The sequence below is a fragment of the Tenrec ecaudatus genome, chromosome 9, assembly GCF_050624435.1.
Source record: "Tenrec ecaudatus isolate mTenEca1 chromosome 9, mTenEca1.hap1, whole genome shotgun sequence".
Classification (NCBI taxonomy): domain Eukaryota; kingdom Metazoa; phylum Chordata; class Mammalia; order Afrosoricida; family Tenrecidae; genus Tenrec; species Tenrec ecaudatus.
In genome coordinates, this window is record NC_134538.1 from 137,848,012 (window position 1) to 137,868,909 (window position 20,898).

General features: G+C 41.4%; 1 pseudogene; it reads left to right on the plus strand.

Annotated features, from left to right (window-relative positions):
- Positions 1–320: 320 nt before the first annotated feature.
- LOC142456163 (TM2 domain-containing protein 2 pseudogene) lies at positions 321–15,989 on the plus strand (annotated as a pseudogene).
- Positions 15,990–20,898: the final 4,909 nt, after the last annotated feature.

Here is a 20,898-nt window from a genome sequence, read left to right on the forward strand (position 1 = left end):
GAAGTTCGTGGGGGAAAATTCAGGACTTTTAATTCCGTTTTTCCATGAATGTACAAAAATTATTTTGTGATATGTTTCACATGTAATACATTTCAATTGCTCAATCATATTTATAAGAGCCTTACAATCATCTCCAAAGTCGAACTGAGGACATTTGCGTCCTCCTTGTACCCATTGTCACCAGTCGCCCACAGCCCCCAACAGTCCCCACCAACCCCTCAAGAAAGCACTAATGCAGTCACTGTTCCCATAGACCTACCCATCCTGAATCTCATATCCAGAAAAATATAAAAGAAAAATACAGAACAATGAAACAAAAGATGTCGCACAGCACACTGTATGATAACAAGCCTATTGACATCCCTGGTCACAAAGTATTCACTGGTGGCTTCCTCCATGTAAATGGCTTCAAGACTCCCACTGTCGTCTACGGCCTTCTGAAGACCGGCTGGTCACAAATGAAGCTCCGATACCAGCCCCTTCTTCAGGTTTGGAGTTCATCACTCACAATACTTGGATCACACAAGCTGAGTTGCTTCTTCCGTGTGAGCCCAGTTGATGCGTCACTCAGATGGCTGCTTGTTCAAAGGCAAGCCCTTAAGACCCGCAGATGCTATTATTTCTAATTGCCAGGCACGATCTAGATTTTTTCTCTACACTTTGATATAGCTCCCATCTCTTCAGTGATCTCTTCATGACAGTGAATATCAAGCAGGGCCTCCATAATGTTTTTTACAAAATTCTTTTTTTGGGGAGTTAATACAGATATCATGCCATCCCACAGTTCGATCACATCAAACAGTCTTGTACAACTGCTACCACAATTCTCTTCAAAACCTCCTTTTCCTTCTTTAACTCCTGGACATCAGCTCCCCCACACTGCACTCTCCCACCCCAGAAACCTTTATTTTACCAGCTATCAGGGTTTCATAAACTGAAAAACAGAAAAACACAACCAAAATCAAGAGGGTATCCCAATAGCAAGACACATCTGAGATAAACCTCTATATGAACAAACCAACACCGCCCCCACCTCCAAAAAAAACCAACCAAGAACCAGAAAATGTTGAAAAACAGATGAGGTCCTGCGTGCATGGGCGGGGGGGGGGGGGGTGTCAACTGACAAGGTTCTAACAATTCAAGTCAAGTTTATCGTTTTGATCTATGGTCATCTCAACAATGCACTCTATTTGGTAACCAGTTTCTTCCCTTCCCCCTATTATGGACACAGGGAACTCACCAGAGGCTTACTTCCTACGTAGACCCCACAGATAAATGTATCTTAAGCTTCCACTGCCATCACAGCTGCCTGCAAACCAAATTCTCACAATTTAGGCTCTGATACTCTCCTATCCTTTGTTTGGATTATATGATTTACAATCCTTCTGTCACTGATGTTGGTGTGTTTCTTCCAAATGGACTTAGCTGACATTGCTCATAGATCGTGGCTTGTTTGGAAACAAGCCTTTAAGTCCCCAGATGCTATTTTATCTGATAGCCTGGCACCATCTAATGTCTTCACCACACTTTGCTATAGCACCTATGTCCTTTGTGGTCCCTTCGTGTGGGAAAGTTTCTAGCAGGGTCCTGATGGAAGAACTAATGTTTTTAAATTGGAGCTAGGATTTCATGAAAGCCCCAAGCCCATTCTGGATATATGTTCATTTACCTGACTTTGGCTCCCTTTTTACAAAACCTCCTTATTAATTTATGGTAGAGAGTCTTATCAATCATCCCCTTGGGGCATAAATATCTGTTAATATTGTCCTTGATGAGCCCTATTTACTATTTTTAAAGCCCTAAGTACTATTTTTTTAAAGCCCTGTGAGAGAAGGATATTGGGCTAATGTAAGCTAATTCCATATCACAGTCGCTGAATCGTTCACTGGTACAGGATCCATCCTTTCATGGATGGACGCTATTTACGCAAACAGTGAGAGTTGGTTGTCAGGGAAACTTTACAATAATATTCACCACGAATGTCAGTCACGAGTTTTCCAGAATAGTATAATATATATCATCATGAAGCATATAGACATTGATGAATCAAGACCATGACTGTGTGCCTACCAGCAGTTCAACAATCGGGGTACATCTGTCTTCCACTATCTCAGATACCATGAATTTTCCGTCTTAAATCCTCAGGTTATAGTTGAAGCAGGCTTGACATAAGGAACACCATCTTTAGATTTTTTAAAATACTCCTCCTGACCCTCCCCCTGCCTATGCTCTTGGAATGCTCTGTGTGGTCAGAATAGCCTTCACAAGGCACTGTGTCATCAAGATTGTCCTTCCTGATCTCCACTGTTGCCAGAAGGTGCCCCACTCCTTCTGTGACCTGACGCTTGCTTGGGTGTCTGTAACTCACTGGCACAGCTGTGGAGAAGGCACCCCGACCTCCCACTGCGGTTTTTACGGTTAGATGCTGACTCCTTGCTGCAGTCAGGGGCTTCTGGGGCTGGAGAGTCATTTGCTCCTCCCACGGTCACCATGCTGCCTAATAAAGACTCTAAATTGGAACTTGGTGGGTTAGAGGGGTCTTTCAACCCCTGAGTTTATAGCATCCGCGGCATTGTTTCCTCTGTCCCCTTGCAATCTGCGATCCCACTATTCTCTGTTAAACTCTCAGCCTAACGGCTACTGTGCCTAAGGAGAGGACTCCTCTCCAGAAGGTCTCTCGTGGCTTGTTTTATTTTGGGGGCGCCTCACGTTTTTTTGGCGGTTCAGTGTCTGACTTTCTTCACTTGGGCCTTCTGCCTCTGTAAAGTGTGCTCTCAGGGTTTAGCTGTTCTTCTGTTGTTCAGGGTGTTCTCTGTGACACCCCTGGTTCTGCCTGTACCCCAGGATCTCTTTGTGGCCCGGGCAATTCTCTGTGGTGGCCCCGAGCCCTGCGTGTCTTCTATAGCTTCTTGGGTGATTCTCCACAAGCCTCCTGTCTTGCCCGAGTCTGTCTGCCTCAGCCTCCATCCCTGCTCTGTTGCCAGAGGCCAGTGATAAAGGCTTCTGCCTCTGGATGGGAGGAACCAAGTCTGTCTCCCCTGCATCCCCATAACAGAGATCCACACGGACCCCCTGTTTCGCCCCAAAGAGAAGCCCCTTTGGTGACCGGAGAACCCAGAGGCCGGTCTTTCTTAGCGTGCAACCTTTTGCAACCAGTGAACCAGTGATCTAGATAATTGAAAGAATGAACACATGCCTTTTTCTGAAAACAACAACAACAACAAAACAACACAAAACAAAAAAACCCCCAAGCTTTCATTTGGTTTATTGAAATCTATTCCAAACTCATCGCCCGGCTTGGGATGAGTGCCAACAGAAACTTATGATTTTGTTCACCATTGAAGAAAGAAATGGGATCCACCAGGAAGTGCATAGGGATGTATTGGGGCTGGGTGGTGGCACTCTAGAAGAAAATAGAGACACACTGGAGGAAGAGGTTCTTCAAACTAAGCCCCAGTGGAATCCCAACACTATGGGAGGGCTTTGGGAGCTAGCCAGTTTTCGCCGGTGCTTCTTGGCTGGGCTCCAGGGGGCAGCCAGGCAGCCTACACAGTTGTCCAGGGTTAAGTGCTGTTGCTCAGGGTACCCAGGAATCCCCAGCCGCTTTCCTCAAAGGCTAGGAGATGCTAACTGCACATATGATCCTCATTAAGCCCAGGCACTATAAACTATAGTCACAGGGACCCCGGAACATCCTGATCAATTCCCTGACGTCGACACGTGGGTTAGCCTCCTTCAGAACCACCCCCTCCCCAAATTGGTGGAAGACATGCTGAGATGGGAAGGGCTGCATGTTATGTCACCTGCAAAATCACAAGCACCAAGAAATACGGTTGCAGTACTTGCTAGTGGAAAGAATTGTCAAGCTGAAAAGCAAGAGAGAAAGCAGGATTGGTAATAGGCTTTTGTGCTTTGTTTTGTTTTTAAAGTAAAAACAAAAAAGCAAAAAGAAAGTAGGTTTGTCTTAAAGTAGAAGGTCTGGTTGTGCCAGATTGTGAAAGATAAGACAGCTAAACCTGAGGGTATGTGGGAAAGTGGACTTTATTTGCCTGGGTATAAAACGCCTGCAAATAATGAGTATAAAAAGGAAAAGCATTAAAAAATGTGTCCAAAAACAGGGAAAGAGACCCCCCGCCCAGCAACCTTGCCCTGTATTAAATTTAGAAAAAAGGGATTAGCAGTGTCAGGGCTGTTTTTCGCTCAGCCCCCAGGAGCCCAGGGTGACATTGCAGGTAGGTGGCAAACCAGTCCTTGTTTTAATATACACCGGAGCAATGCACTCAATTTTAACTAAACCACTGGGACCAATGCCAAAAATGAAAATTACCATTCAGAGAGCCACGAGGAGAACTGCTATTCACACCTGGACTATGGAAAGATCAGTCCTAAGGAAGCAGTTCACGTCCTTGGAATTACACCACGTCATCCTCATGTCTCCAACAGCCATCAAGGTAGACGGACTCCTGCCTGGATTCACCACTCACACCTCAAGGCCGCCCCACTCGGCACAGAATAGAAGGCTCATTCTTTCATAGAAGACCCCTTAAACCAGGGATTCTCAATCTGTGGGTCGCGACCCCTTTGGGGGTCAAATGAAGCTCTCACAGGGGTCACCCAATTCATAACAGTAGCAAAATGACAGTTATGAAGCAGCAATGGAAATAATTTTAAGGTTGGGGGTCACCACAACATGAGGATCTGTATGAAAGTTAGGAAGGCTGAGAACCACTGCCTTAAATTAAGACTCTCTCAGGTTTCTTAATACTGGACCTTTTGTGCGCATGTCCCCCTTCTTTTGCTTGTTGTAATGAATTTACAGTAGTTATTGACAGTGGAAGTGTGGTATTTTATCACAGTTCAGCTTAGACTTGGTTCGCTTGGTCCTTGGGTCTTATAATTTGTCTTTTGTCCTACCAGCTTAATGTGTGAAGTATGTCCCACCTTTGTACCCTAGGGAGTGGGTTGCCCCATGTCAGCGTGTATGAAGGAGAACAGAGTTTTAATCTTTTAACCCCTCTGACTCCCCCTCATTTCGGTGAAAAAGATATCCCATGGTGATACCCTTGTGGGTAGGGTTGGAATTGGCTGGATCCATGGCAACAGGAGTAGCTGCTTTACTGACCAGTAATTCTTATTTTGGAGAGCTATCTAGAAGTATCAATCTAGAAATAAGTCGTTTACAACAAAACACATTGACCGGCTTTCTGACCAAGTAGAATGTTTAGCTGAGGTGGTCTTGCAAAATCGCAGGGGCTTAGGCTTCCTGTTCCTAAAAGAAGGAGGATTGTGTGCCGCTGTGGGGAAAGGATGTGTTGACACTGTCATGTCTGGCATTATAACAGAGAGCCTGGCCTTAGACTGGAAAATGTGGAGAAACGTCAGAAAGAATTAGAGGGAGGACAGGGATGATACCAATGTCTTGGTCACCATGGGTCACTACCCGAAGAACAAGCTTCAGAGGTCCTTTAATATTGTTACTGCTTGCATGAATAATTGGCCTATGTGTTTTAAATGAATTAGTTATGTTTATTCCATCCCATATAAACTCAGTTACATTAATGATCTTTCATACCTAATATACCCAACTGGACTTTCTGATGGCCTGGTCGGCCAATAGAATCAATGATTTGATAACTCCTTAAAACCAGTAGGGAATGATGAAACTGATTTGACATTAGGAACACCATTTTAAGATTTTTTAAAAAAAACTCCTCCTGAACCTCCTCCTGCTGATCTTCTCAGAACGTCCTGTATGGTCAGAAAGTCCTTCAGAATATACCAAATGTCCTTTACAATATCAACTGTTGCCAGACCGTGCCCCACTCTCTTTCTGTGAACTGACGCTTGTTTGGGCTTCAGTAATTCACTTGCAAGCTGTGTAGAAAACACCCACACCTCCCACTTAGTCATCCAGGCTGTGGATTTTACCTTTATCAGCTGACCCCTGGCCACAGGGAAGGGCTGCTGAGGCTTGGGAGACATTTGGTTCCCCGTAGCCACCAGAGCGGTCTAATAATGACTCTAAATGGGAATTGGGTGGGTTATAGAGCTCATTGAACCTGTTAGCTTACAACACTTACACGTGTGAGTGAGGCAGAGTCCAGTTCAACCAGTGAATTTCCCCATCTTTTAAGCCACGTGTGTCTCTGTTCTGGTTCCCTCCATTTTAGGAAGGCTAAAACACACAAAAATAATTTTAGAGTATACAGTCTAATTTGCTGAGTTATTAGAAATCACTATATTATAGGGTTAAAACTAAACTAAGTTCTTGATTCAATTAGCAGTAAACTTCGTTGCTTTAGCTCATGAAATACAAATTACTCACATTGAATGCTTCTCTTTTTAAATAAGTCATAAAATTATAAAAGACGTCTTAGGAAACCTGCAAGCCTACAAAAATGAAGAGAGTAACAAACAGTCAAATATTTAACTATATTTCTGAAAGATGAAAAATGGATTAAAAAGTATTAGCGGAGTACTTTTGGAAGAAACACAGCCACAGGTTAGGCTATGTCCAAGGGAGGTGTGGATTAGAAAAGAGCTGCTCTGCCTGAAACAGTCTCAGAAAGGATCTAAATTCCAGAAAGGAGGGACTGTGGAAACAGAAGCTGGGGAATATTCATTTAAAGGCTTTATACAGAGCAATCACAATCTCAACTCCCTACTTTAATCCAGAGCTGATGCTTTATGAAAACTGAACACACATACACAGCACATGCACATACAGAAGTCTTTCTCCAGAGAATTAAGATACAGTCCCTCGAGCAAAGAAAGACATCTATATACATTTACGTGCCACTCTGTATACCAGGAACCCAAGTGGCACTGTTGGGTAAGCATTGCATTGCTACTTGCCAGGTTGGCAGTTCAAACCCGCTAGCCACTCTGCAGGAAAACGATGAAGTTTTCTACATCTGTAAAAATGCCCAGTCTTAAAAACCCTAAACAGGGTAGCTCTGCCTCTAGGTCCAGGCTCTGGCAGTGGGTTTGCTACAACACGGGGAGCAAAATCCTTCTTGTCTTTCCACTTAGAATTTCAAAGCTTAAATTGTGACAGGTGTCTCAAGGGCTTACACTGAAGTGATAAACCCTTTCTCCATAGATAGGGCTTACAAGAAATATTTCTGTTTCCTTATGTTTAAATAGGTCGAGCCATTTGAAGATTGTGGGCAACATCTAATTTAGACATGAATCTAAAACAGAGGAAATATTAGAACTAGAGATGAAAGTACAGGAGAAATGACAATCAACTGGTAGGACTTTCTGAGAGAGATGGCAGATGCGATGTTGTTTAAATGCCATTGAGTTGGGATCCACAGTGACCCTACATACACTATCTGGTTGTGTGTCATACTCACAACTAGGAACAAAGTACCAGACGTTTTCACCACTTTGGGCTTCTACAAATCCATATAAACATTTTTCCCAACTCAAAAATCAAACTCACTGCCACAGTCAGCTCTGACTCATGGAGACCCCATAAGGTGGGCGTACCTGACCCTGTGGTTTTCAGAGACTGGGACTTTGGAATGGGAGTAGAAAGCCCCATTGTTCTCCTGTGGAATGGTTGGTGGCTTCGAACTGATGAACTCAAGGTTAGCAGGCCAGCACATAACCAGGGTTCCTAGTGTTTTACTCTGTGTTTGTATCTTTTTCTATATCTTGTCTGTGTGTTTTAAAGGAAGTGTTTCTCAGTAAATTTCAGTGCTTCACCTTGTATTGATTCAGAGTAAACTGCTAACTAGCATTGAAGTAGTGAAATTGTTTTCTCAAAAAAAGATGGCAATTAGATTGAAGACCTAGTTGATATATTTCTTTTCTCCCTTCCAAGTAATTTTGGTCAAAAAGTGCATTCAGTATTCACTTTGATTGCAGCTAAAATGCTGTCACAGTGTTCCTAGGACGCTGTCAGTGCAGTTTTGGAGTAAATAACATTATAATGCCACTGTCTGACCGAGAAGGTGACACGATGTCAATGATACCCTGAGAAGGACTGCATCATAAATTCAATGGAAAATGCATATTTATGCAGACTGTCTTAAGATGTCAAAATTGAGTCATGCAAATGTTATATTACTGAGAAACAAGGGAGTCAAGTCAGAGAAAACTTGGTTAAAGATGATGTAAATTCCACTGAATAAAGGGAATTTCAAGTTATGCCAGTCAAGGTGCCCTCAGATTATAAGATGCTATCAAAACTTCTGTGACATCTCTGGGGGGATCCCCTCCTGCCTACCCGCTGATAACACCTGATGTCCTTGGACCAGAGGAAATTCAATGGAAGCAATTTGCTCATTCTCCCACCATGATTTGCTGATAGTGCTAGCGAACTTAATTTAACCAAGGGAGAGAGATCCTTAAACTGCTTTTAATTCAAGGACTTCCCATGGTGGTTTTCTTCCTCCAAACCTCTCTCCCACTTTAGCACTGTAAGAAGGAAATGAAGAGCTAGCTACTGAGGCTTGCTGCTCAAGGTGGAGAAAGGTATCTGTGTAGACTCAACTGATTCCTGGATTTCTAGTAGCAAGAGTCATATATCTGGGTTTCTGAAGTGTTTTCAAAATATGGTCAAGGGATGACATGCCTCAGAATTCCCTGGAAGATTGTGGAAAAAAGTGGTTCCTTCTTATATTCTTTCTCAGCAGTTCTGAATCGGAATTGTTGTTAGGTGATATCAATTGAGTTCAAACTAATAGCAGTAATATGCTATTAGAAAAAATGCATTGTCATCACAATTATTGCCAGGTTTAAACCTATTGTTGCATCCACTGTGTCAGCCCATTCACCAGACCATTAAGGGCTTTATCTTCCTCCACCTCCTAATTTTCTTCGTCCTCCTCCTCCTTGTTCTTCTTCTTCCATGAAATCCTTCTCCAAACACTGGAACTCTTGATGCCATATCCAAAATAATTGAGATGAAGTTTTTCCATTTTTTGTTTCAAAGTTGTATGCAGGTGATTCTTTTTCAAGACCATTGTCTATTTTTGCAGCAGTTCATTGCTTATTCTTCTCGAGCACCATAAATTGAATGCATCCATTCTAAGTTGGTCTTGCGGATTCATTGTCCAACTTTCACATTCATAAGACAGGATTGAAGATTTCATGGATTGAGTGAGGCTCACTCTCCTCATGAAGGTTTGTGAGAATAAGCCTTGCCATCTTTGCTTCTACAGAGAATTCTGACTGTATTGATTCCAAATTGATTTGTTTGTTTCTTCTCTTTCTGCCAGTCCGTGGTACTTTCGGTGTGCTTCTCCAGTATCATAATTCAAATGCATCACTTTTTCTATGGTCTTCCTTATGCATATGCAGAGACTGAAACTACAGTGACTTGAGTGAGGCGCACCTTCATCCTCAAAGTGACGTCCTGGCTCGCCAACACTTTAAAGAGATCTCGTGCAGCAGATTTACGCAGTGCAGTAGGTTGGCTTTCTTGACTGCTGCTTCTTTGAGCAGGGATTGTGCATCGAGGCAAGGCGAAATGATGGACAACCTCAATCTTTTCTCACGGTGTTATCCATTGGAGTAGTTCTTTACATTGAGTGGTAATCTATACTGAAGCCTGCAATCTTTGACCTTTCTCAGCAGGTACTTCAAACGGCCCTCCTCACTTTCAACAAGCCAGGTTATGCATATAGCAGGCTTCTAATAAATCTTTATCCAAATTTCTGATGCCAAAGGTCTTCTTCATACAGCCCATCTTCTCTGATTATTTGCTCAGCATACAGGTGGCCTCAGTGTGGTCAGAGTATAAAACCGTGCTGCGCCTTTCCTGATTTTAGACCCTGTGGCAGTCCCTTGTTTTAGTTCCGTGGCTGCCTCCGGATCTTTGTAGAGGTTCCGCATGAAAGCAGGCCCGTGATGCAGAAAGGTGAGAGTCATGCGGAGACAAGGTCTGTGGGAACATAGCAGGATCCTTTTCCAAACCTTGGAACCCTTGATCCTGGCAGCCCTTAGGTTCCCTTGGCTCACATAAGATGAAAGGTGACGGGGCAGAGAGAGAACAGTCCCATAGTCCCTCACTCTTTTACAAAAGGTCATATCCCCAAGGAGATGTCATCAAGTAATCACTTGATTGACAGGCTTGACTACTCCTAACCTGGAGTGTTACCCAACGACCACACAATTCAAGTGGCTGTATCCATCACAACCGCTTCTTAATCAATTATTCTGAAATGTATTATAAATTACTGTCTCATTATCTTGGAGGCCAATTATAATTCTCCAGGTGTCTTTTGTTTGCTTGCTACTTAATAATCTCCCTACTTTCACTCCTTAAATCCAGTGCTTTTCTATTTAAGGGCCTTAGGGAGAAGTATCTGGGAATTTGTTAGAAATGCACATTCTTGTCCTGAACTGGATCTATTGATTCATATTGTATCCTATCAACATGGCAGGTTTTGCATCCTCTCGGGACCCAGTTCATGCTCCCTTGAAATGTTCTTTCAGTTTTGAAAACAAAAAGAAGTCTCAGGGGTAAGGTAAGGACTGTAGGGTAGGTAGAATAAGGAACATTTTTATAGGACAGGCCCTGCCACCTTCCAAGAAAGAGCAGGCACTTTGCCACAATGGAAAACTGTTTGATGCAACATTCTTGGCATTTTTCTAACCAATGAAGTTTTCAATTTGCTTACATCTTTCTAATAGGCTCCGGTGTCCATTCTATGTCCTGAGAGAATCATTCAAGATTACCACTTTGGAGTGGTGCTTATAGGTTTTTTAGCTCATCTCTCTGTCTTGAATTTAACTGGCCCAGAAGATTCCATCAGAAGCCACTGTTTTGATGGATGTGTTAGGTGGGGTTGTCTAGAGAAACAAAATCAGTGACACTCATATATATGTATATGAATAATTATATATTTTGATATATAATTTTATATAAATAAATTATATATCAAAATATATAATTTTATTTAAAGAAATAATTTTATATAAAGAAATTTTCCCAGACAAGTCTAACTCAAGTTCATGCGTATGCTGCTAGCTGGAGCCCTCTTCAAATTCACAGAGCCAAAGGCTGATGTAACAAACAGGTGAGGCATGAAGTAGGGGATCCACGGCTGGTGAGTGCAGAGTTATATGGACATAAGGTTTGTGAGGACATGGCAGGGTTTCCACAGTTCTCAGGGTCAAGGGCCCCACAAGGGCAGCCTTTGGAGGCAGACACAGAATTCAAGCAAGTAGCAAAGTGAAGAGCAAGAGAGAGGTTCCTAGTGTTTCCCTTAAAAAAATTCCACACCCTCAAGGAAGCATATAATTAGGCTTGGGCCTGATTGATAGGGTGGACACCAGCCTTACATTCTCATGCAGATACAAGTTGATAGAAATGCTAATCACCAGCCAGGACATTTTTTTTTTAAAGGCACACCAACATGACTCTTACAATTTTACTTCTGAGAGAACTTACTTGCAGTTTATCCACTGGTCATGTGTGTCCGTATATCTGGAACCCTATTAGCAGTACTTGACTATATACTTTTGAACACTGAAAGAAGGGGTCCTGGTGGCACAGTGGGTACCTGTTGGGCTGCTAACTACATGGTCAGCAGCTTGAAATTAGCAGCCGAAAGACAGCACAGTCTCAGAAACTCACAGGAACAGGTCTATTCTGTCTGATAGGGTTGCTGTGAGTGGCATCGACCTGAACCTGGTGAGTTTGCATTTTTAATTGAAAGAGGCACACATGATTTATGTATTATTAATGATAAACACCAAGTCACAGAAAAATGGCCAGACACACAGCAAGGCAGGTTGATTATCTGAATAGATTGGATGAGCTGAGAGGAGAGAGCAAATACTCTGATTAGGATGAGCCAGGAGAATGGTTAACTCTGTTTCAAAATCCTTCAGCTCGCCTGATTGACGTGCTGACAGAGAAAAACGGTCCTGAGATAACTTGTTCAGTTTTCAACTAATTTAACTATTATAAAAACTTAATGACCACATGCTGTTAAAACTCCATTTGGAAATTAGCAATTGATTATGTGGCACTTTGCAGTTCTTAAAGTTTCTTCATTAGTAATGAATGCAATCTAATCACGTGTGTAGAGTTCAGACCAGGCCTTAGGATGGAGAGAGATTCTGGGGCCCGGAGGATGTTCTTCCTGATTGTCAAGGTTAAAGACTGAGTTTTTTACCCAGGGTCTCAGGAGGACACTTCTTCAGTGATCTCAGAAATTCATCGAGCCCTCGGCGTTAATGGGGTCATGATGTGATACCGGGGTGTTTATCTTTGAAAATGGAGACCATAAACACAACAGCAGAATCAATAACAGTTCAGGAAAAACCTTAGAAATCTGGAGACCTTTTCAAAGTAGAGCTATTCATTCATTAAGTATGTGGGCGTTCATATAATTGCAGTCTGTACAATTCATAAAGGAACCCTGGTGATGGAATGGGTAAGCACTTGGCTGCGCCTCAGAAGGTGGATGGTTAAAACTGTTGGGCAGCAGCTCCTTGGGGAAAGACCTGGGGATTTGTTCTGGTTGATAAGTGCCCTTAGTTTGGTTTCCATTCATCACAAACCTACGTGTACAGAATGAAATACACTGCCCTTCTAGGACCTGTCATTTTACTATCACTTTGCTGGATTGTGGAGCATCTTGAATTGCTTCCTGCCTCTTAAATGATTGTTTCTAAAAATTAGATGCTGCTAGGGAAACAAATATGCATTTGTTTTCTTCAAAGAAGCTGTCTGTAACACAATCTACAATGTCAGGATTTACTTCACTTTTGTGGAAGAGTAAAATCAATAACTTTTATTCAATTCTAGTAATATTTTGTTTGGATGGAACAGAATCGATTCATTGTATGTTCCAACAAATTCACATTACACATGTTTTTTACTCCAAGTTATATACAGAAGTCATTCAAACACTAAAGTTAGAAAAAAATGATTCTGGAATTTAGCTCAAAGCATTTTCTAAAAACTATCATAAAGATCTTTTGTACTGATATTTATTGCTCACCTTAGAAGATGTTCTTAAAACCTAAAACACAACCTGATTGATGCTCTCTAATTCTTCATCTCCTGGACCTGAGCTAAGCATGCCTGGGGCTTTGAGATTTAATCTCTTTGTCCTCTTTGTACTTCTGTGAAGACAAGAAGTTCATCCTATTACTTCTTTTGTCCCTTCTGGACAGTTAGGTTGTCCCTACCCCAGGGAAAAGAAGCTCCCAAACTTGAAAAGTCTCAGATTGTCAGTCTTGAGTTTGAATCTTTTAAATGTCAGTTTGTGATGGTCTCCAGTCTTCCAGCAAGATCAGGTCTTCCAGGGATTTTCCAAACACGATTGAATTATGTTGTATTTAACAATATTAAGTATATGAAGGGGTATCCAAAAGACACCAGATTTCCCCCCCCAAAGCTATGTTATATATATATATATTACAGAACAACCTTATCACCTTCAAGGTACTCTCCATTACACTCAATATATTTGTCAAATCTGTGATTCCATCCTTGGAAACATTTTTAAACTCATCTGTTTGGATGGCTGATGGCAGCTACCTTGTTTTTTTCTTCACTTCTTCTATGTCATCAAATCACTGCGCTTTCAAGTCCCTTTGCATCACAGAAACAAAAAGAAGCGTGCATGGAGGGAGGTGAGAAAGGTGTGTGGGGCAAGAGCTATGTGCTGTTTATTGCAAAAGCTGGCTCACTGAGATTGCTGTGTGAGCAGGTGCATTGCCATCGTGGCAAAACCAGTCCTCCATCTGCCACAAAGTAGGCCTCTTTTGTAGCACATTGCTATGCAATCTTTTCAGAACCTGTAAATAGAAAGTTTGATTAACAGCCTGGCCTGGAGGTACAAACTCCAAATGCACTATGCCCCTCAAATCAAAACCAAATGAGCATCATCTTGATCTTTGATTTCCCTGGAGGAGCTTTTTTTGGGTGAGGTAACGATGGCGTCTTCCACTGGCTTGATTGGTGTTTGCTTTCAGGGTCGTAAGAATAGCACCATGTCTTGTCACCAGGAATGACCTTGGAAAAAAAAAAAGGTCTGGGGGATTTCAGACCTGTTCTTTCAAAGCACAACATGGTTCCACTTGAGTCTCTTTTCCTCGTCTGTCAGAGCCCCTGGCACAAATTCTACAGTGACCCTTCCCATGTCCAAATCTGTTAAAATTTGATGAACGGAGTTCCAAGACAGTCCAGATAAGTCCCCCAACTCTTCACTGGTCCATCTTTGGTCTTTGAACACAAGTCCATAAATTTTGTCAACATTTTCATCCATTGAGGAAGCTGACGGATGTCCAGAATGAGGTTTGTCATCAATCAACATTCCACCCTTTTTGAAAGGAGAAAACTACTTAGACACTTGAGTTTTTCCCCATAGCCCTGTCTTTGTAAGCTGTGTTCAACATCACAACATTGTCTGCAGTAATTTTGCCAACCAGGAAACAAAATTTCACAGCCACAGCTGTTCTCTTAAATTGGCCATCATAAAAAACGAGGTTTAAGTGAAATTTTTTTTCATGAAAAAATTCACTGTGACCAGAGACAACCTTCCCAGGCGATGCCACTGGGTGCACTAACTCAGAGCGAGGCGCTTGATGTTCACCTAGTGGGAAAATTCTGACTATGAATGCTCCTCCCAGTGGAGCTTTTATTCAATTTTTTGGGGGGTTGGGGGGATGACCCCCATATATATTGCACATTTGTTGGCCATCAGCATTTCTCTGTACTACAACAGTTCTCTCTAATCTTACACTATATTTAATTGGAAACCACCTCAAACCAAAACTCCCGAGGTTGGGTCGATTCCAAGTCACTGAGCCCCATAGGACAGCATAGAAATGCCTCCAAGAGAGTCTGAAGGCTGTACGTCTTTACAGAAACAGACTGCCGCAACTTTGCCTCATGCAGCAGCTGGTGGGTTTCAACTGCCAATCTGTCAATTAGCAGCTGTATTCTTCAGCCACTATGCCACCCAGGCTCTGAAATGGAAAACACAGCATTGCTATCCAAAGACTGATTGGGTTCCCAATATATTTACCTAAAACAAGAGCAACAACTTTCTTCTTAGATCTCAGACACCACTTATTATAACACCTCTCAGCAGGTCTCCCATACCAGCCTCGGATGGTTTCTTGACTTAGTGTTTTTCTCTGTGGAAGTATTATAGCTCCAGACTAGCATCACAGAACTTAGGGATTCTTTAGTGCTTATTACCAATATTCCTTACTGATATATTAACCAGACCAACTTCAAAACGGTTTTCTTAAGACTTAAGAGACCTGGTGCTATAGACAAGAGGTGAGAAATGCAGCTGTCTGCTCCCATAAATGTTATAGTCTCAGAAACGACTCTGTCCTATCGGTTGCTAAGTGTCAGAATCGACTCAACGAGAGTGCATGAGTGTGTGTATGTAAATGTAATGGGAATTTTGAAAAAGAGATGTATGTTAGTCTGAATTGACTAGAAAAACAAGTTCTCAGACACATGTGTATAAGAAAGAGCTTTATGGAGCGCCGGGGCCGGCCCCGGAGCACGCTGCTCCGCGGAGTGGGCCTAGGTTGTGGTCTAGGCCGCTGGGCCCAGGAAGATGGTGCTAGGTGGGTACCCGACCCGATGAAATTATAGACTGTGAAGACCCAGTGGATCATGTCGGAAATACAACAGCATTCCAGGAACTCGGCTATGGTTGCCTTAAGTTTGGTGGCCAGGCCTACAGTGATGTGGAGCACACGCACGTCCTGTGCTGGGCCCTGGATGGAATTGAGTGTGCCAGCCCTAGGACCTTCCTATGAGAGAACAAACCTTGTATAAAGTATACCGGATATTACTTCATAACCACGTTACTCTACTCTTTTTTCCTGGGGTGCTTTGGAGTGGATCGATTCTGTCTGGGACACACGGCACGGCAGTAGGAAAGCTGTGGACACTGGGAGGACTTGGGCTTTGGTGGTTTGTGGACCTTATTTTGCTCATTACTGGAGGGCTGATGCCAAGTGATGGCAGCAACTGGGGCACTGTTTACTGAAAAGAGCTGCTCTTCCGGCCGTGGGAGGCAAGTGGAATGCTGCCTTCGGAATTTATCTCCATAGGGTCAAAACTCTTCCTTGACGTCAGACTTATTATTTCCCCACGCTGCAGGGAATGGATTTGGTTGGGAAGGCTGCTTTTGGACTTTGGATTTTCAATCCAAATTTTACCCTGCAGACTAGACGTGACCTACTGGAAGTGTTGTAAGAATCAAGTTTCGACCTTGCCTCATGGATACAACATTAAAGGATAGTGACTAACTTATAAGCTACAGATTACATTTCCAGTCTTGCTCTGTCTTTATATTGCTGTCTTTGGTCCCACAGAGCGAGTGAGCCCAATAGGATGAGCAAATGAATGATTTCAGCCATGTGTATTTTCTGACCCTGAATCTTCATACAAAAGAGCGCTGAAGCTGAGCCAGTGAAAATCATCAGCTCTGTCCATGGATTATGACTTTGGGAATATACACTGCATAAAAAAATTTGCCAGCCAGGAAAAGTTGTATGAGTATTTTCAGTAGGGATAGTGAAACTCAAAAATTTTGCAGTGCTGGTATTTTTGTTTTGTTTTCCAAAATACAAGGCATGAGAAATGAAAAAAAAAGAAAAGAAAGAGCTTTATGTCAAAGAGCAATTCTACATTAAGAAAACATCCCAGCCCAGTCCTGATCAAGTCCACAAGTCTGATATTACCCCATCTGTTGATACTAGTCCAGAACCTTCTCTTCAGATTTATGCAGCCATGCAATAATGGCGAATGAAGGAGGACCACAGGCAGTGGTGGAAAGTTTGTGGATGCAGCGGCAGTGGAAGCATCTCCGAGCTAGTGTGGGTCTCCACGTGCCGCCTCCAGCTCCAGGGCTCTGCCTCCATCAGCTTGGCTCCATGTGTTCCCTCAGCAGGAACATGTAGCAGAGAGTGTGTCTGGCCTCAGTGAGCTATTTATCTCCCTCAAGCCTCCCAGTTAGGTCATCAAGCTGCGACCTGATTGACAGGCTTGACTTCACCCCTTCGCAAGTTGACAGGAGATTATGTAACTGCCACAAGATATAGGGAAACCCATGAAAGCCCCAATGAGAAGAGAGGCTATTTATCCAGATCTTGCAAGTAAATCAGTCATGATCATTTGCATTTGTCAAAGACTCAAAGCAGGCAGGGACACAGGAAGTTGTGTAGTGAAATCAAAGTTTTACTCCAAAATTGGAGGATGTGAGTTTATGGGAACCGATTCATTTGCAGAGCATATTTGGCTTCGTGAGTTTGTACTGAGTTGAAAATAGGGGCAAACATTTGGATAGGCACTCATGGACTAAGTCCTGAGAGTTATGGTCTGGGTTCTTCTGGGGTTGTTTTTTGTCATATATAGTTTGGCCGTTGTCCACCCATTTAATTTATCAGGTGTAAAAATGGAAACTTATATTCTAGCAAATATTTAAAAATTATCCTATGAAGAAACATAGTGAAAGCAGTGTGGAACGGATGTCAACGGAGATGTTCTGTTACGACAGTGAAACAGTAGACTAAAACAGACAATCCTAAACTGGAACTTGGTGTGTGTATATAGGAAATGGGCATCGGATAGGGGAAGACTCATCTTAAATCAGAAGGGAAGCTTTACTTCTCCTTATTTTTGTATTTTAACCAAATTATGTTGGACAATTAGCAAATCGTTTACACCCTACACCCCAAATAAATACACACTCTCAGGAAATTCCAGGTAAATTAAAGCCTGAATTTAAACAGCCCAACTATTTAGTGACTCAATAGGAAAGAACTTTGTAAAAATATAAAGATGAGTGTATATTTCATATTGAAAAAATACATTGATCCAAACACATAGAATCGCAAAATTAACACCGGGAGGGAAAGGAGTGTAGAAAGGGAGAACCGATCTTGGGGATCCATGTGTGTAAGAAAAGATAAAATAATAATTTATAAACTATTAAGGGTTCAGGGGGGAGGGGCGAGTGGGATGGGAGAGGGAGGGAAAAAAAGGAAAACGAGCTGATTCCAGGAACCCAAGTGGAAGGCGAATTTTGAGAATGACGAGGGCAATGAATGTATAAGGGTGCTTTACTCAATTGATGTATGTGTGGATTGTGATAAGAGTTTTATGAGCCTCAATAAAAAGAATTATTAAATTAAAAAAGAATTGCAAAATTAATATGTATATGAAGTTATATTCTTCAGATACAACTTCCACACAAGTCACATTAAGGACCAACATGGATAAGTAAGAAAAAGCAAATTACAAAAACTGCAGTGAACATTAACAAGGAATGCATAAAAATTTAATTCTAAATGTAATTAGAGAATAACAAAAATAGCTGAATTGTGTGATGCTTTTTCATCTATTGAATAAAAAATAATTTTAAAATTTTAATATGTGGTACAATGATTTCAGATGTACTGCTTGAGGGAGTTGAAATTGGAACACTCAAAAGTAATTAGAAAGCAATTTGGTAATATGCATCAATAGTTTAATGTTCTTCCTCATTTATCTAGCCATATTACTTGAGGACCGGCATACTGTGGTGGCTTATGTGTTGCTGTAATACTGGAACATATGCCACTGGTATTTCAAATATCAGCTGGGTCCCCCAAGGCTAACAGGTTTCAGCAGAGCTTCTAGATTAAGAGCCGACTAGGAAGCAGGAACAGGCAGTCCATTACTGAAGAATTAGCCACTAAAAAGCTCTTGAATACAAAATCTGACATTGTCTGGTATAATGTCAAAATGTGAGCTCAAGTTAGAGGCATTCAGAAGAGACTGCTGAAGAGCTGTCTATCAACCCAGAGTTGACCTTAGTGAAGCAGATGGTGCGAAGCTTTGGTGACTCTCATTTGCTAATGGGACATGACTCAAAATGAGAAGATACACTGGACGCATCCATTACTAATAGAAGTGTGGACTGTGCAAAGTAGGAAGATGGGTAGCTGTCAAAAATGAAATAGAACATATAAAGATCAACATTCTAGGCATTAGTGAATTTAAACCAAAAGGACTGTCATTGGGCATTTTGAATATGACAATCATGGTTCACTTTGCCAAGAATGACAAATTCAAGAGAAATGGCATCATATTCACTAAAAAAATAATATTTCAAGATCTATATTGAAGTTCAATGCTGTCTGTGATAACGTTTATATGTAAAAAGAAGACCAAGTAATACAATTATTATTCAAATTTAAGTAACAACCTCTAAAGCCAATGATGAAGAAATTGAAAAACTCTACCAACTTCTTCAATCTGAAATTGAATAGAATTAAATATCAATCAGGACCTGCCTGACTTAAATAAATTATAGAACTGGAATCCTTCACATTTCTTAATACTGAAGATTCTCCCCCTATCAGAGTCATCAACACTATAACAAGCATCGTTCTCAGTCTGTGTTCAATCTTAAAATAAGAACACCTCTCATCTTCCATTGATTAATTCATATTGAGTGTTTCAGTTGCAGGTAGCTAGATAAAATATCTCTTTAGCTAACTAGAATTCACAACTATATAAGTAGAAAACATATATAATTCATTTAAGTAATATTATTTCATAAGTATGCAATATAAGAACATACATTAAGATATGTATGATATATTTTAAATGTACTGAAAATTAGAGAGAACAACATAAAACATAAATTGAACTATCTTTCAAACTTTTTACATTTTAATTTTTGAAAATGTACTTACTTCAGATAATTTTTAAACCATTCCTAGATAATGCCTTATGAACACCTTTCAATCACTTTGTGCCATATAAAAATAGTTTTATATATATGCATACATATACATGTATCTCCACATTTTATCACAAATATGTACATGTTTGTGCTTTTGGTATTTTATTTGGTTTTGATTCAAAACTTTATGCAAATGGAATTCATTGGAATCAATTATATAATTTTTTACAATGCCCTTTTTTATCGGTGTTATTTTAAAGTGATTTTTTATTAATTGAATCCATGGTTTTGCAGGTAAATATATTGCACATTGCATCAATATACACATATGTATCTTATGTTCTGTTGAGATCATTTCCAACTTTGAAGAATTAAAATATGGTTAATTCATAATATTTCAGTATAAAGTGCTATTTAGATAGACAAAGGTTTTATATGGAAGTGCCACTGTAAACTGATGAATTGCAACAGGACTTTGTCATACTTAGAACCAGAAGAGAAGCTCTGCAGGGCAGAAGGCACTTAAAAGATGGCTGTGCAAGAGCTCCCTGCTAGAGTAGAGGTGATTTCACGACGTGGATGGAGCCAAACTTTTGAGACCTTTACCCAATGCTGGGGCATGGCTCAAGATGAGATGAACAGTTTCAAATATTCATTAATAGTTCAACCTTGGAATGCACAAAGCCTGCCAGGCTGTGGGGGTTTGCATGTTGATGAAGCTATGCTACCAATATTTCAAATACCAGCAAAGGCATGCTCCATTAAAAAAAAAAAAAGGAAAACAAGTCAAACTCACTGCATCAAGATAATTATGCCCCAGAGTGACTCCTGTAAGACAGAGTAGAAATGCCTTTGTGGCTTCTGAGATGGTCAACCTTTATGAGAGCAGAAGGCCTCTTTTAATTTCAGAAAAACAGCTCACCTTCTACCTTGCAAGTCTGGATAGAGCAGAGGATGTACACTGGTGCAGATAGGAGCTGGAGGCACAGGGAATTCAGGGCAGATGATCCCTTCAGGGCCAGGGGTGTGAGTGGTGATACTGGGAGGGTAGAGGGAGAGTGGGTTGGAAAGGGGGAACCAATTACAAGGATCTACATGTGACCTCCTCGCTGAGGGACGGACAACAGAAAAGTGGGTGAAGGGAGCTGTCGAACAGGGCAAGATATGACAAAATAATAATTTATAAATTAACAAGGGATCATGAGGGAGGGGGGTTACCGGG